The sequence below is a fragment of the Mustela lutreola genome, chromosome 7 (assembly GCF_030435805.1).
Source record: "Mustela lutreola isolate mMusLut2 chromosome 7, mMusLut2.pri, whole genome shotgun sequence".
NCBI classification, from domain to species: domain Eukaryota; kingdom Metazoa; phylum Chordata; class Mammalia; order Carnivora; family Mustelidae; genus Mustela; species Mustela lutreola.
Window position 1 is genome coordinate 111,584,097 of NC_081296.1, and position 12,636 is coordinate 111,596,732.

The 12,636-nt window shown below is 44.2% G+C and overlaps 1 long non-coding RNA gene across 1 annotated transcript in view; it reads right to left on the reverse strand.

The window, feature by feature from the left end:
* Window positions 1-948: 948 nt before the first annotated feature.
* LOC131836615 (uncharacterized) overlaps window positions 949-12,636 on the reverse strand; it is an 83,937-nt gene continuing 72,249 nt past the window's right edge. The window contains exon 4 of the long non-coding RNA XR_009355689.1: window positions 949-1,861. This is a non-coding gene — a long non-coding RNA (uncharacterized LOC131836615). The remainder of the gene's footprint in view (window positions 1,862-12,636) is intronic.

Below are 12,636 nucleotides of genomic sequence, written 5' to 3' on the forward strand. Positions count from 1 at the left end.
TCTTCCTGTTCTGTGAGAAGGCAGGAGAACCCAGAGAATATATGCTTCAGGCTGATACAGGCACAAAGGTAGCTGGTCCCAGGAATGGGAGGGACTCTGGTCCTGCTTGATGCTCTTGCCCCAGGGAAGTGGAATGGCCTCAGAGACATTATTACAGGGTGGTGCCCTGAGGGAGGCTAGGCCATTAGGCTTGGGCTTCCCAGGCTCAGTAGAGATTCTGGTGCTTCAAGCTTAGACCAAAGGCAGCAGAGCTGCCAGCCCCAGAGACATGGAATGTAGGCTTGGCTAGCGTACATCTCAGCAGAGACTAGAGGACTGAAGACCAGCGTGTCTCCCTGATGCTTGAGCTTAGCCAAAGATCTCTCCTGACTGCTTAAGCCTGCAGGAGGGGAGCCCCAAGAACAGGGAGACTGCATTTTCCACTTTTCTTATTGGCTAATAAAGATTTACTTAACCCTTTTAAACAGTTGTGTTGATGGTTATATGTTTAAACCTGCTGCATATTCCCTTTTCAAATAAGACTTTAATTTCAACATCGAAAAATCCCAGGCATGCCACAGCCTCAAACCTACCACATATCACTTATCTCACAAGGCTTTCTGTAACATTATCTGCTAAAAATGTCAGACCTGCTGTGGTAGTCTTGGTACTATTCTCCAAGTATCCCTGGGCCTCCTTTATTTTAGGCATCCCCCAGAATTGTACTTTCTGCCCCCCTGTGGTTGTATGGTGGGGAGTGTGGGGTCTGTGACTGATTGTAGTGAGGGAAAAGGACAGTGATCCTCTCCTGGCCAGAGCGAGCTAGAACAAATCGCTCAGATTTCTCTCTTCCCTCTGGCATGAGGACCATAAACATTCAAGATGACCGTGACCCATAAAATTTACTGAAAATTAAATTCTGGTTACTGAAATCATTAAAATCAAAGCAAGTCTGAATTCCTTCTCAAAACACCATGTTTAATTTTCATATCTTTTCTTTATCCTTTATTTTCCAAGTGCATATTGTGAATGTTTAAGTGTATGTTCACTGGTTTCTGAAACAATTATCACTAAGCAATTGTGAGGACGAAAGAGTTGGAAAGAAACGGTAAGCATGGTATGGGAAATCAGAGAACAGAGCACTTAAAACTCATTAGAATGTATCAACAAGGCAAAAAGAGTCTAGAATACCTATATATTCACTATATCCACATCTTGAGTAACTATCACCAAAAGCAATCTCAGGAGTGGGTTTGCTTTTAGCTTCAAGAACTATTTGTTTGCAAGAAATTTGTTCATGAGGTTTTATTTCATCCCTATCCCTATCTCAGCAATACACCAGGATAATGCAGACGGTCAGTACTAAAGTGGACTTTTGCCTTTTTTAAATTTTTCTGGCTACCTAGCTGTCAGAGGAGGCTCCTCGCTTATCAGAAAGAGTACAAGAGAAAAGCGAGAAGGTTGTAGCAAATACCTTTCATGCTTCAGTTCAATGCTCTTGCTTCCCCTTTGCAGTGGCCAGCTTGTTTGCAGGCTCCCATCACCTTCACACGGACACAGCCCGGCAACTCCCCACCTCCTGCCAATGCCCAGAGTCTCTAGCCTCCTGCCCCCTGGCTTCCCTGTTGATGCTGAGACAGAAAAGTGCATCCACCTGGATCGAACCCACATGCAGCCTGCAAGTGCATGGGACACATGCAACACGGGACAGACGTGTGATAGCGGGAGCTGGGAGCCAGGTGACCAGTTCTCCATTCTGTTCCATAGGGGCTGCACTGAGAGGCTGGCGCTCCCACGGCCTTGTGTCCACAAGGTAGAGCAGTCGTCAGGTCAGTCATTCTTGATGCCAAAGGATGGTCAGCTCAGTAACATGCTTATGTACCTTAGGAAAAATATTAAAAATTAGAAGTATTTCCTCAGGAGTGCCTGGTGGCTCAGTGGGTTAAGCCTCTGCCTTCAGCTCAGGTCATGATCTCAGGGTCCTGGGATCGAGCCCCACATCAGGCTCTCTGCTCAACGGAGAGCCTGCTTCTCCCTCTCTCTCTGCCTGCCTCTCTGCCTACTTGTGATCTCTGTCAAATAAATAAATAACATCTTAAAAAAAACAATAAAAGTATTTTCTCAGGATGCCTCTGTGGCTCAGTTGGTTGAGTGTCTGCTTTCAGCTCAGGTCATAGTGCCAGGGTCCCAGGATCAGCCCCTGTGTTGGGCTCCTTCCTCAGCAAGGAGTCTGCTTCTCCCTCTGCCTGCTGCTCCCTCTGCTTGTACTCTCTCTCTCTGACAAATAAATAATTTTTTTAAAAACCATATTTTCTCATTTTCCAAACTTTCTGGTAGATGGCTTTCCTGCTCTTAAAATGGTTACACACACACACACACACACACACACACGACCAACCCTAAAACCTGCTCTAGCTCTATTCAGCAGTGTTTGCTGGGTTTTTACATGCACTGTGCTGGAGAGTGCCACTTGCCTCCACGTTAATCTCAGCAATCACAATTATCTCCTTTCTGGTAAATGTGATGACATCTGACTAAAGGTCTCTTCTTCTGGCTCTTCATGTTCTTATAAATAATAAAACAAGGCTCCATGACAACGAGTACATGAAAAGTTCTGTAATATCTCAAAGCAATCTTAAACTCTTCAGATTCTTAAGGTAACAAAGTACTGTAGGCACACAGTTATCTGGGCTTAAGTGATGAGTAACAATCTCTTGGCTCCATGGAGTCAGACCATCTGTGCTTGGATGGGACTTAAAAATGCCGCTCCACCTGAGCAGTGCTGCTCCTCCTTCAGCGGTTTCCAAAGATGTTTCTTCTCTGGGAAGCCTGCTCTGAGCACCACCCTTCCTGGATGGCCCAGGTATCTGCCCCTCCAGATCTTTTCCCACACCGTGCGGTCTTTCCCACACTATATACTTCAGTTCCTCAGAGGCAAGGATGCCATTTTGTTCATCACGGTATGGCCAGAGCTTCTCAGAGAGCCTGGCACACACCAGACAATCAAAACATGTTCAGGACGGAAAAATCATTGTAGTCAAGAAAATCTTTCATTAGGACCACTTTCTGGAAGAAAGTGCATCAGGGAAGTTTGGCTTATTTCAAGACCAGAAATGGAACAACTTGCCTAAAGCAAAGTTTATGAATGAGGAAACTAAAGCTGGAGAGCCTAAGCCAATGGTCCAAAGGCCTCCTGGTGAGTTGGCGACAGCCCTCCTTCTCAATGCATCATCTTTCCTTGACAGGGCACAATGCCACCTTCTCCAGTATGGCTTTATGACAACGCACACCCTCCCCTTACCCTTCCAATCGGATCATGCCCTCGTCTTCTTCTTCCTTCTGTCGTCCCCTAGTTAAACCCTGGACTGAGCAGACAGAGGGACACCCCTCAAGGGCTATTAAATGAAACTGAAACCTAACAGGCCTATTTTCCAGAGTCTTCTGTGAATTATATTTCTGGTATGCTCAGTACCTGGTTACTTATGCAATTTGCCATCCAGTCAAATTTAGAATATTACCACTCATTTTTAGGGTCCTGGGGATGGGGTTAGATAAATGGTCTTTAGATATGAATAGAATTATATATTATTAGGGGGTTGATATTTTTAAAATTCACTGCCATAAATAACATAGGTTTGTTTTGACAAATCTTTTGGGAATCATAATTAATTAGGAGGTTTGAATCTCCTTTATGTATAATCTACTACAATGTCCAGAAGACTTGTTTACTTGTTTCTTCATTGATTTGAGTTAATAAAAAAAATCATCAGCTGGGGTGCCTGTGTGGCTCAGTGAGTTAAAACTTCTGCCTTCGGCTCAGGTCATGATCTCAGGGTCCTGGGATGGAGCCCCACATCGGGCTCTCTGCTCAGCAGGGAGCCTGCTTCCTCCTCTCTCTGACTGCCTCTCTGCCTACTTGTGATCTCTGTCTGTCAAATAAATAAATAAAATCTTTAAAAAAGATCATCAGCTGAGCATACAGAAGGTGCTGAGCACATGTTACTCTTCTTTCTTGCTCTTAATACCATTCCTTCCTTCTACTCTGGCTCTACCATCCTCTAGCATATGTGTGCCACTGCAGTAATGTCAAAATTGCCTTCCTACTGTTCAGCTTTTACTGCCCACCAAACAACCCAAACCTTAATGGCTTAAAATAACAACCACTTATTACTTCTCACCACCCATTGGTAAGCTTGGTGCTTCTACCAATCTGTCCAGGCTTCTCTGATCTCAGCTGGGCTCACTTATGCACCTGTGGTCAGCAGGTGGATCAGCTGTGGACTGAACAGCCTAGGATGACCTCTGCACATGACTAGTGGATGGGGAGACAGGCGTGAGTGGGCCACAAGGCTCATCATGCAAAAGGCTAATCCAGGTTTGCTCAACATAGCAGTAAAGTCCCAAAAGCAAGAGTCAGGTTTGCAAGGTCTCTTGAGGCCCAGACTCAGAATTTGGCACAATATTGCTTCTGCCATATTCTGTGATCTAAAGCATGTTATATGGCTCGCCCTGATTCAGGAGCTGGAGAAACTGATTTCTGCCTCTGTATGGGCTTGCTGGAAAAAAAAAAAAAAAAATCATGGCCATTTTTGGACTCTACTGCATCCGCCAATGTAAATCAATGCCAGTGTTACAAAGCATATTGATCAGAGACTTGATGAGAATGTCCTTCCTGCAAAATGTGTCCTTTAATAGAATTCCTTGATTCCAGATCAGATCAGCAAAGCAATCGTCTACTCATCGTTAACAAAGCAACGTGGGGTTGACTTCGTTAAGCAGAATCTGGCATTAAAGTTTATCTGCAATGATAAGACTTTGTCTGAATAAGAACAGCAGCCTCTTGCATGGCATGTAACGCCAAACCTTCAGGCTTAAAAATGGGGAACCAGAAGTCTGACACCCACACAGGCTGGGTCTGCATAACAGTGGTACAATCAGACACAGAAAACAAAGAAATACAGGGAGTTTGACTCAGCAGGGCTGTTCCTACAACCAAGGCAAAAAGTGGGGACCCAAAAAGTTAAGGCATTCACTGTACTTACCCCCTGTAGAGGCATTTATCCCACTATACAGCAAAGATCGGACTAACTGCCTCCCCCACTAGATTCCTGGTTTCTTTGGGACACGAATAAATCTTTTAAATCCATATTTCTGTATGTAATACAGAGCCTGACTGTTGAAGGAAAGGAGAGAGAGAGTTATTTCTGTGACTCAGAAAAAGACTAACCCAATATAACCACATTTATATTTTTAAATGAATCTTTGCAAATACTCAGAAATTCTCCCATATGAAAAATTATAGAAGTACTGGTGAAGATAAGTGACTCCTTACAAAAACAAAAAAGGAAGAAGTTGGTGATGTTCAAATTATAATCCAGAGGAAAGAGGATGGAGAAATGCATGTTTTTGCTTTATAAGTCAAGAGAAACCCTTAGACTTTCAAAAACTTGAATCTGAATTTTCAATTCACAATTAAACACTTAAAAGCATAAAGGCAGCGGCACCTGGGGGCCTCAGTCGGTTGAGTGTCTAACTCTCGGTCTCAGTTCAGGTCTTGATTTCAGGGTCATGAGTTCGAGCCTCAAGCTGGACTCCAAGTTGGGCATGTAGCCTCCTTTAAAAAAAAAAAAAAAAAGTTTATATATAATATTAACTTTCTTTTTTAAAAAATTATTTATTTATTAGAGAGAGAGAGAGAGAGAGCATGCATGCACACAGCAGGGTTGGGGGATGGGTGGGGAGATAATCTCTAGCAAACTCCCCAAATGAGCAAGGACTCTCAGGTCGGGCTTGACCTCAGGACCCAGAGATCATGGCCTGAGCTAAAATCAAGAGATAGATGCTTAACCCACTGAGCCACCAGGCGGTCCAGCAATATTAACTTTCTAACTGTTCCATGGCACAAAGCTGTAAGAAGTTTTCTTCACGTTGTTATAATTATTTATAGCCAGTCTCATTCTAAAAACAAGTTGAAGTGGCTTGTAGAGATACTACATTTGGAGATTTAAAACAATAATAACGAGCAAGGAAGGAACTGGGAAGAAAGTAAAATTAAAAATAGAAGCTAGAAATTGAAGCCAGAATGAGGTCAATAAAATGCCACCAGCGCTAATACATTTTGTTAGAAGCAGCAGTAATTTGGCTTAGAGCTTCCTAGACACCAACCCAAGAGGAACTTGTGGTCCCTAAAACTACTTCTCGTGGACAGAGCTCAAGACAAAGTTGGGAGAAGCGGAAATCATCACTGGTGTGCACCCTGAGAGTAAGATCTCCAGGATAGTCGTAAAAAGGACCCCATGTAATGCTGTAAACAAGAGCGTGAAGAACATCCACGGGAAGATACAAGGACACACAGCCCGACGACGGCACAGTGTGAGATCACTATGGAGGAAAATCCCATTGACAAGACCTTCAAACACTGTTCCCTCTTAGAACGCTCAGCTAACTCCAAACCAAGGGCTAGACGCGCACAGGTTCTGTGTCCTCCAAGGACGTCTCTGTAAATCCCAAACCTCTCAAATGAGAAACTGGTTAATATCACCAAATCCCATAGACAGTAGTTCCCACTTGGGTTGCCTCTCCTTTTTCAATGCCATTTTCAATGCCATTGCCCAAGGTCAGGGTGCACCTTCCAGAAAGCTGTCTCTACCTGTGTAGCTCACCCACTGGACCGGAACCTCCCCAAGGCAGCTCCTGGCTCTATCTTTGCTCACCCTCATATCCCCAATGCCTAGCCCAGTGCCAGGTGCAGATTAGCTGTTTCAGGGATGTTTGAGAGTTAGTTGATTGGTTAATTAATATTGATTATCACACGCAAGTTCTTGGAGCCGATTACTCTATGTTCCTACTTAGAGGAAGACCCATTTACCTTCTTTAATAAGCAACAGGTTTAGGAGCACCTGGGTGGCTCAGTCAGTTAAAGCATCTGCCTTCAGCTCAGGTCATGATCTCAGGATTCTGGGAATGAGCCCCGTGTGGAGCCCTGCACCCAACAGGAAGTCTGCTTCTCCCTCTGTGCTCTCAGGTAAATAAATAAAATCTTTAAAAAAAAAAAAGGGGGGGCAACAAATTTAAAGATATTTTTGAGGCTATGTAATGAAGAATAACAGCACATGTGCCTACATTAAGAAACCTACCATCTCTGCCATCTCCATCCAGGCAAGGCCAAAGTTTTCTTCAGAAAACAAGTCATAATCCATTCCTAAACAAGGATATATGGGTAACTGAGGGCCCAGTATCTTAGTCCTTTCTAACATTATCATTAACTTCAGTGTGAGAAAAACGTTCAAGTGCTGTTGCCAACTCTTATATTCCAAAAAGTTTTACAAGATATTTGACATTGCACTTTTCGAGAAAGTATGCATTTGAGGATCTTATCTCATCCTGCAACAGTAAAAAACAAAACAAAACAAAAACCGGGAGACTTAGATCCTATCTTAACTTTGTCCCTAACTCTGAAATCACAGGGGTCATGACCTGGCTTATTCCTTGCCTGGAGCTAGACAGTTCAAGCCTCCACTCTGTGCCTGGCTCTGCCCAGGGTCCAAACAATGGAGCCTAATCCCTGGGTGCCTCCCCCGCCACCCCGCTCGAGCTGCCAATGGAGCCAATGGAGCAAGGTGCAGGCTCCCTTCTCTTACTTCCACATCAGTGTGAAGATGTCAGCTTCCATCTGTTTTATTGAGCTTTTGCGTAATACTTCATTTGAACAAAATACACTACAGCTAATAAGAAATACGAAAACTTGCAGATTAAATGATGTTTAAGTCTCTTTTCTTCTCAATTATCTACTGCGCCCCAGAGGTATTAATTTAGTCTGGATATATCACCGTATCCGGTTTGAAATGGACATAAAGAAACCATGCCATTCTCTGGGAAGACTGAAGATAGGACCTGAAGGAAGCTTTGGAGATCATCTGGTGTGTTCGACGTTTTGCAAACAAGGCCTCTAAGGTCCAGAGTTTCCGTGACGCGTCCAGTGGTGCATTGCCGTGTGAAGGAAGAGCTTGGACCCAAATCCTCCCAGGCCTCAGGGCAGAGCTTCAGGAGGTGGACGGTCCTCAGCACCTTCTGGAATGGTGGGGAGGCTGCAGAAGAGGTAAGTGAGGAGAGTCCCTCTCCTCTGACCCCCACTGCTAACTGCTACGATCCAAGCCTCCCCATCTCTCGACCAGATGAATGTGATCCATACCCATCAGCCTTCCTTTGGATATTTCCAAAACACATCAGACCATCCCTCTCTTCCTCTCCAAACTTGGATTTTCCTGAGATTTTCCTTCACCCATACACTTTAGCAAACCAACCAGACACATCTGGGTGTTTCTCACATTGAGACCTGGCGCCCCTTTTGCTGGAAGGCTCACACGTGCCCTTCTCACTCCCAGAAGCACCTTGGAACAACTAGACTTGAGATAGTGAGGAGTTGTTGAGATCATCTGGAAGTATGCATGACCAAACCCAGTTAAGGCCTCTCTATATAGACTTCTAAGATTTGACAGGCGGGTGTGGCGATCCACTCCTCCTGCCCTCAAGGAGACCAGTCTCTTTAGTAAATTCCCTTGCTTTTAAACTGGTGCAGTTTGCCACTTTCTCTGGTCTCTCCCTTCCCTCCGGGTATGGGAGCAGTCTCAGATTACAGGGAGCTCCTTCAGAGGTTTGAACCAATACCTCTTTTTTATTTATAAGCTCTGATTAATTTCAAAATTGAAAATCACAAATACAAGGAGAAAGGAAACTTCAACTAACAAGACAGGTGGTAGAGTTCATCACAGTAGTGGGTGAAAGTAATTTCCAAATTATAACCACAGGTTCCTTTACTATTGAAGCTGCTTTGTAAATATCCTAAATTCAGCAGCCCTGATAACACTCCCTTGGCATTTTGATAATATTGACAAATGCTGAATCCTTTGATATTAAAGCACTGATAGTAATTCTTCTAGGCACTTCTTATTTTCAGGGACCCAATTAAATGAAGCTAAAGGTAATTGGAGCATCTGTTCTTCCTCAACAGATTTGTGGCTTTTAATCTTATAGGAAATCACCTTTAACCGTAGCCCTAAATCAGCCAGTAGAGTATGTTTAGTGATGGGATTAAACATTTAAAAATGTAATCCCACTCCCTCTGGTGGTGTAGTCTGCAAACATCCACTGGGTTCACAATGTGGTTAAAATGTTCAGAACAGCTTGGGAGCACTTTTCTCTCCTGTATCCTTTTCATCTGAATGATGCTGGCACTAAACCACGTTTTCAAGGGATTTAGTGCTATGTTTTGTTAGAACGCGTGACAAAGAAACAGCCACTCTTTTCATACTCCCTAACATTTTACATACATCATACTTATGGATACAGAGAAAACTTCTCTGAAACAGATCGAAGCATCTTTTATTTACCTTTGCAAGTAGAAATGCAGTTCTTCAGGTTTTAAAATTTTACACAGAGATAGTTCTGTTGTTATGAGTAGTATAAAACAAAAAATAATTACTGTGCCCTATGCCACTGACTCCCCAGGTCCATGGAAACAATTATTAAATGATCGATCAAGTTACAGCAAAACACAGGAGGAGTAAACTTCCATGTTGGAAAACTGTCCTCCCTCTAGGCTTTGGTAGACATCAAAATGAGTAGGAATACCAAAGTTTCCAAAAAATACAACTGTGCATGACAACATAATGTTCTCAAAAAGAGCTCATTAAGGGCACCTGGGTGGTTCAGAGGATTAAGCCTTTGCCTTTGGCTCACCTCAGGGTCCTGGGATCAAGCCCTGCATTGGGCTCTCTGCTCAGCGAGGAACCTGCTTCCTCCTCTCTCTCTGCCTGCCTCTCTTACTCCTTGTGATCTCTGTCTGCCAAATAAATAAATAAAATCTTAAAAAAAAAAAAGGACTCATTAGATACGCACATTGCTTTCTATTACTCTGCAACATTTCTTTTCCATCAGAAGATATTTCATTTCTGCAGTACATACAGGCACAATGACCTAACCAGAGAACAAAAGGGTCCCCTGTTCCCAAACACAGCTTACAATCCTTTTCAGTTTGTATGAAGGTCAGTATTGCGCGGTAAATCACAGCTTCTGGACCCAGCCTGCCTAGCTCAGTTCATCACTAGCTGTTCCACCGGAAGCCAGTTAGCTGAGCCGCAGCATACCTTTGTAATGCAGGTCATGAGAGCCATTCTGAGGTGTAAGTGAGTTCTCATAGGCTTCACACAGTGCTGGCACAGAACAGATGCTGTACAAGTGTTCGCTAGTATTGTTGGAGTTTGACCGAATAACAGAACCATACACCTGTACCCATCAGCTAAGGATGTCTTCCAGTTGTTTAAATAAAACATTTTGTTCAAGCCTTAGCATCCTTTGACATGTTCTTCCCTTTTCCCTACACTTGTAACCCGGTAGCCACTAGCCACATGCGGACCGATTTAAATGCAGATGAATTCAAAATAAATGAAATGTACAAGTCAGTTCATCAGCTGCACTGGCTACAGTAAAAGCCATCAATAGGGGCGCCTGGGTGGCTCAGTGGGTTAGAGCCTCTGTCTTCAGCTCGTCCTGGTCCCAGGGTCTTGGGATCAAGCCCCGCATCGGGCTCTCTGGCTCAGCGGGGAGCCTGCTTCCCCCTCTCTCTCTGCCTGCCTCTCTGCCTCTCTCTGTCAAATAAATAAATAAAATCTTAAAAAAAAAAAAAAAAAAAGGCCATCAATAGCCACATAGGGTTAGTGGCTCCTGGGTTGGGCAGAACTGACAGAGGACCCTCCCATCACCTCAGAAAGTTCTTCTGCACCGAGCTGATCTGGGCTCCTCTCCCACTGTTTATCCCGTTCTGCTACTCAGCCTTCATTTGCTGCCTAAACATCACTTCCTCAATTAATCCCTGCCTGAGTCCAAGGTCCCTTTATATCCTCCCATAGCATTCTGGATTTTTCCTTCAGAATACTCCTTAGAGTTATAAATATATTCAATGAATTATTTTCCCACTAGGCTGTCAGGAGTTTGAAAAAAAGGGATTATGTGGGCACATAGTAGCACCCAAGTTGCTGACTAAGGAACTATGAAAGGAAATGTATAAAACTCCTTAGTATTTGAATAGCTAACATCTGCTTACTGGGTGCCAAGCAGTATTCTGAAGACTTTACCTGCTTTAATTCATTTAATTCTAACAACTCTGTGAGGTAGTGGCTTGTATTAGTCACGTATTGCTACATAACATAATACCACAAACACAGTGGCTTAAAACAACACGCATTTCTGACTTCACAGTTTCTGTGGCCTCCACATAGCTCAGCCCTCGTCCTCTGCTCAGGATCCCACAGGCTGCCATCCAGAGGTGCCTGGGCTGGGTTCTCACTGAGAGGCTCAATTTGGGCAGGCTGTTTCCAAATTTACCCAAGGTGTGGGCAGAATTTATTTCCAGAATTGGCTAGAGTAGGTAACATTCCCAATAAGGCCTATCTCTTACTTGAGCTTAAGTCAAAATTTTCAAAAGTCAACTTCATCATGTAACTCAGAGTCACAAGCTAAGTTTATCCCTGGAAACTTCTTCCAGATGGCAGGCAGGACATAGGAAGAAAGAGAAAATTAATGTATTTTTCCACCCTTCTCCTGCCCCCCCCCCAAACAGGTAAAGAGTCCCGGCAGATAACTTGACTCTTATCATATTAAGGGGGAAAAAATGTAATTCTAAAGTTCCCACTGGCTCTTCGTACAGCTCAAGGTAAAGCCTGTGCAGAAGGCCTTGTCGGTGAGCAAAGCTCCTTCTCAAGCTTTTGGCCACACAAAAGCAGCTCAAGGAACTGGTTTGGGTGAAGAAGGGAGCGATGAAAAGCTAAATCACTAGGTATAATAAAGGAAGAGTTTATCGGGTGTTACAAGGTCATGTCGGAAGTATGGAAAAGGAAAGAGGAGTCCCAACAAGGTGGGGGAGCCAAAAAAAAAAAAAAATGTTGTGACAAATGGACAAAACACTTAAGAATAATCTTGTTCTTAAGTAGTTCCCTGGTTTTCCATTTTAAAGGTTACCCTGTTCCATGCTGTGCTCCGCTTGCCCTCTGTTACCCAAAACACATGGCTAAGAGTCTGTACACATAGCAGCAGCCTTGGGTTCGGGATTCTGCATCTTCAGGGACGAAGCAGGAAAGGAAATGATCATTTCCCGGATGACCAGCACTGCCGAGCAGGTTTATGTGGAAGCAGGCCCACAGCCCTGTCATTCTGAGCAGAAACCAGGGCAGCACTGAGAAAGATGGTTAAGGGCCAGGTAGCAAGCCAGTGGAGCTGAGCGGCCCTTTCAGGAAGCACAACAGACGAAGGTGACCCTTGAAGGAAGGGAGGGAGGCTGTTGGGCTACGTTCATACTCTCTAGGCCCAGGATGTTTTCCCTGCACCTGAAATGGTAGCGTCCTGCCAGGCCCATTGTCCTACAGGGGATTCGGACTGTTCTCTGCAGCGGGCCCACCGAACCCGGTCAGCAAAACGCTATTACATCACCCTGGGAATTGTGCCATCTGCTAAAACTGAAAGCTGAACAACCGAACCCCTCACTGTCCTCTGAATGGGCAGCCTCGCTGGGAGCGACAAATGTGCCTTTCACGGGTGTCACTTTGAAGGACGAGCATCCCCTCATCTCTGAGAGGAGTTGACACGGGGAACAGCAAGCCCCAA